Source organism: Maylandia zebra, linkage group LG7 (genome assembly GCF_041146795.1).
Source record: "Maylandia zebra isolate NMK-2024a linkage group LG7, Mzebra_GT3a, whole genome shotgun sequence".
Lineage (NCBI taxonomy): Eukaryota > Metazoa > Chordata > Actinopteri > Cichliformes > Cichlidae > Maylandia > Maylandia zebra.
The window spans coordinates 14,085,804-14,091,349 of NC_135173.1; positions in this window are offsets into that span (position 1 = coordinate 14,085,804).

Consider the following 5,546-nt stretch of genomic DNA (forward strand, 5'->3'; position numbering starts at 1 on the left):
GGGCAGTCAGATCTTCTTTGATCCCGACCATGTCAGTCATTCAAAAGGTCAGGGGAAATGTGAGAAAATACAGGGTTTCTTTTTTTTAGCGTGAATCCCACATCTGGTTGTTTGGATGTTGGCCGATGAGCTGGTTCTGGAAGTTTATGCAGCTGAGCCCAAGACGCAAAACACCCGCTCTTTCAGTGAGAAAGAGCTGTTTCGATGCACCATGGGAAAGCGCAGATATGCAGTCACGTCGCAAACATGGAGGTTTATGAAACACCTCTGATCAAAGGAAGGAGCCACTTCAGTTTGACAGATTGTGAAATAAAGTCAGTGGTTGGAGTAACTTCCTGCAGGTTAAGAGAGCTGCTGTTTTACAGCCCCGCTGCTGCATATGGATTCCTTGTTAACCTCTGTGTGGGCCCCAGGTCAACCACGGAAATTCTTTATACCAGTGTGATCTCAGACTAGCACAATAGCACATTAGCTATACATTAAAGCTGAAGACAGTTTTACTCTAGCAGAGTGCCCTTAGCTACATGTGCACAGCAGCAGATGACTGGGCGTTTGCTAGTGAAGCTGTTAGCCACAAGCAGACCTATAAGTGTGCCACGCCTCCTCCCCGACTACTTCCCTAAAATACATTTTATGCTGACAACAGAGAACAGAGGGGCCAAATATCACAGGGTTGGATGATTAGATTTAATTTTATTGTAATTCCACATATTAGTACAAAATGCACTTCAGACTTTAACCAGATTATGGGTTGTTTTTTTTTACGACGACCGAGAGCACGTCTGCGCTTCTTCAGATCAGCGGGGAGTGTAACTACAAGTAGGAATTAGTGGAAAGAGTAGTAACGGTATTAACTGCTTCTAATACACCGCACCAAGTGAGGCAGAATAGAACAAGGAAAATATCAATTCAGCTTTGCAAGAATTGTTCATTTCCTACCAAAAAGTATTTTTTTAAGAAATAACAAACCAATGTCAACATCTTTTAAACTTGCATTTTTTTAACTGGTGCGGAGCTCAAGGTGCTTCTCATGTGCAAGCAAAGCACACAGGGAACATGTCCTAACATGACCTGCTGGTACAAAACCACTTAAGACCATTTCCTGGCCTGAACTTCGGCCAGAGAAACAAAACCTCAGAACAGGTACACGTTATCTCCTTCTACATACGTAATCTAGAGCTCTTTATTTAATTATTTTGTATCCAACTGTGTGCATCAGCCGACTGTGTTTGCCCTCCTCTGCAGTGCTGAGAGACTGAACACACCTGCAGCAAAAAGGTCTCAGGTGAGGGTGTAGTCTATTGCCTGGGCAACCGGGAAAAACACTGGCTGTTTGGAGACTCACAAACACTCACGTTTTATCGCCTTGTTTGTGCAGGTCGCCGAATATTACACAGAAACGGCAACAAAAACACGGAAAGGCAGACACAAGAGGAAGGAGAGGCAGGTTGGCTTTGTTTAGTGTTTTAAACCCACAGGTTTCTGCAGAACTCTTCTTCCGTGCATGAAAATGTTTGGGTTTCCTTGCTGGGGGTAGTAAGCACGTTTAGGAAGAAAGAGCGACTTCCACAGCTGAAGTCTTCAAAGTGAAACCTCTCTTCTTCTTTAAGTGGTGTCTCCTTCCAGAAAATCACATGTGGAAGCAGTTTCACCCTAACCTTCTTTACCGCTGCTGGCCTCATGCCATCTGGCTTAAGTGATGAGATTAGTCACATGAGACATTTACAAATTATCAAGTAAAACAACTGAAGGTACATTGAGCCTGATCTGAGGCAGTTGGCACACGAAACGTCAAATGTGTAGCATGTTTTCTTTACCCCTCACATGACACTTAATGGGAAGTGAGGACAGGTTTTACACGATCAACAGGGATTATACAACACACACTAGAAAGTGGACATGTTTGCTGTATGTATACTTATATGTATTTATCTTTGTATTACAAAATCAGGGTATCTCTCTTTTTTACTGATTTGATAGTCTTAGGAATAAGGCAAAACTTTCCTGTATATGTTTTGTGAGATGAAATTTAATCAAAAACTCATTACATCAGGACATAATGAGCTTGTGTTTTATATATAACTGTGCCACTTTTTAAACCTATTGTAATAACTCTTTGCACACAGCTTTTTTTTTTTTTTTGGGGGGGGGCCCAGAAATATAATTACCCCAGGAAATAAAAGAAAAATGTCAAATATTTGAAATATACGCGGTAATTTAAAGCACACTTCAGCATCCTTGCTATACCATAAAAGCCAAGTTTGCATGGGTCATACTGTCAGTGAGTGTCTTTATAACATTAACATTTGTGTTAGATTCAAACACAGTTCCCAAATATTTTATACCCTTTCACTCATTGTGTGTTTGCTGAGAGGGGGGGTCTGAGGAGAAAGTTAGCTCTGGCATAGATGGAACTAATGCTTCCTTTCGTCCCATGATTTTGGTTGTATTGATGGGTCTGATATATAAAACATACAAAGAAATAAACAAAAACATTTGACCCAATTAAAGTGATAACCACCTTGACCACTTTGAACTCTGTTGTTGTGCCTATACGAGGGATCAGAGTGCCCTCTTGTGGCTAAAGCTGGCACCTGGTTGCTGCAGAGAAATGTAATACATATCTAACTGTTGCTTGTTAGATTAAAATGATCAGAGAATGTATTGAAATTTCATCACATTATTTGTTTTCTTCTCAAGTTGGATTTACTTTGAATAGTATCAGCATCTTGTTGACACTCTTCTAGGGTCGTGCAGGGGAAACCCACGAGGTCCATAGTACCGTAGTCTAATTGTGATGCAACTGAGTAATCATCAACTGCAACATTATCAAGTTCTAAAAAAGCATATATGGGTCTTTAGATTAGATAGTGATTGACTACAGAATTTTTTCAACACACACTTTTAAGTTGTGCTGTGCAACAGAATATCTATTTTTATTTTCTTTTTTTCATCCAATCAAAGCAGTGGAAGAGTCTTATTATTAAAGTTGAAATTTTTCTGTTAGGTTTTGTAAAAGCTTGCATGTATGTTTAGGGAACCTCTGATTTAAAGAAACTAATAGTTTAAAAAATCAATTTAAAGAATCCCAGATATCAAAATTAGTTGTTTATTTGGAGTTCTGTCTGACACCAGTCGCATGTCTAAGTAATATATCTGGTTTGGGGTCTTTCATCATTCCTTCTTTCTTCTGCTCCATTCAGTGCTATAACTTCTCTCGGAGACAAATAATCTCCCCACACTGGCCAATACAAAGCCACCAGGAGAAGATAAAGCTCATTTGTGTCTGCTTACAAGGAGAAATTACACATAATCCATTCTAAGAGGCAGACAGCACCTAGACACATGGCTGGAGTCGAGCAGAGAAAAAGTAACCATTCATTCAAGGTTCATGTTTATTGTTTGAGATTATGACCTGATGAAGTCATCCAGCTGTCTTCACTGACACCGCAAGGTACAGTTGTTTCCCAAAGCTCATAGTTGTAAGAGTAAAGCAGATGCTTGGTGCGTGCATACTTTGGATTAGCTGATTAGGTAGCTCATTACTTCACTCACACTCGTTGCAGTTTCCTGTGTTGCAATGTGTCTCTGTGGGAGGCCACTTCACTGTGACAGGGCTGTTGTTGTTGTTGTTGTTTTTTTTTTTTTTACATTAACAGCTTATTTTACTGTAAGGCAAACATTGAGTTACACAGACTGTTACATCCAGCCTGTGTGCATCATTTCTTGCCACTTTCAAATCTTGGTGAGCTTGGTAATCCTTTACTTATTTATCACCCTTAAAACTGTTCTATTTAGTGTCCAGCAGAGGGAGGTGCTGGACATGAAATTCATGCTCCTAAACTGGTTTCTCTTGGGTTTGACTTTCAGACCGTCTATAACAAAGTCGACTTTTTTTGTTTTGTTTTTGCTACAAAAAAAGTGCAGACAACAAACATTACAAGTCATCATCACATTACATCAGCAGAGCAGGTGTTGAAGTGTTGGATTCTGTATAAGACCTAAAGGCTTTTGATTTTGTTGTCCATATTTTTAGCCATTTTAATGAATACCCAAAAAATATTTGCTCGGGGTAAGCTAAATGCAGTGTTTTTTATAGTGCTGACAAGTGATAGTTTGAATTTCCATTAATTTTTAAAGTCTTATATAATCAGAATCAGAATCAGAATACTTTATTGATCCCTGGGGGAAATTATTTTTTGTTACAGTGCTCCATTTTAAACCAACATTAAGACAAGACAGACAATACGCTAACTAAGAATAGTACAATATATACATATATATACATACATACATACATAAGTCACTTATAAATAAATAGTTGGAAAAGAAACATGTGTAGCTGTAGCAGCAAACAGTGTGTTAAGTGGATGCGTTGTACAGGGAGATGGCCACAGGCAGGAATGATTTCCTGTGTCGTTCAGTGGTGCTTTTCGGTAATCTCAGTCTCTCACTGAACGTGCTCCTGTGACTGACCAGCATGTCATGGAGTGGGTGGGAGGTGTTATCCAACATTGTCTTTATCTTGGACAGCATCCGCCTCTCCGACACCACCTTGAGGGAGTCCAGCTCCATCCCCACAACATTGCTGGCCTTACGGATCAGTTTATTAAGTCTGTTGGCATCTGCGACCCTCAGCCTGCTCCCCCAGCATGCAACAGCATAGAGGATCGCACTGGCCACAACAGACTCATAGAAAATCCTCAGCATTTTCTGGCAGATGCTGAAGGACCTCAGTCGCCTCAAAAAATAGAGACGACTCTGGCCCTTCCTGTAAAGTGCTGTGGTGTTTTTAGCCCAGTCCAGTTTATTGTCAATGTGTACTCCAAGGTATTTATAGTCCTCCACAATGTCAACACTGACCCCCTGGATTGAAACAGGGGTCAAGTGTTTCCTGGTCTTCCTGAAGTCCACGATCAGTTCCTTGGTCTTTGCCACGTTGAGCTGCAGATGATTCTGCTCACACCACGTGACAAAGGAGTCGACCACAGCCCGGTACTCTGTCTCATCATCCCTGCTGATGCATCCAACCACCGCAGAGTCATCAGAAAACTTCTGAAGATGGCAGGTCTCTGTGCAGTGGCTGAAGTCTGTGGTGTAGAGGGTGAAGAGGAAGGGGGAGAGGACAGTCCCCTGTGGTGCCCCTGTGTTGCTAATCGCCTTGTCAGACACACACTGTGGGAGACGTACATATTGTGGTCTTCCTGTCAGGTAATCAACAATCCAGGACACCAGAGAAGCATCCACCTGCATCGCTGCTAACTTATCACCCAGGAGGGTCGGCCTGATGGTGTTGAAAGCACTGGAAAAGTCAAAAAACATGACCCTCACAGTGCTCGCCGGCTGGTCCAGATGGGTGTAGACACGATTGAGCAGGTAGATGATGGCGTCCTCTGTTCCGAGACGAGGCTGATAAGCGAACTGAAGGGGATCCAGATGTGGTCTTACTATGGGTCGCAGCTGGTCCAGGATGAGCCTTTCCAGGGTCTTCATGATGTGGGAGGTCAGTGCCACGGGCCTGTAATCCTGGGGGCCACTGGGACGAG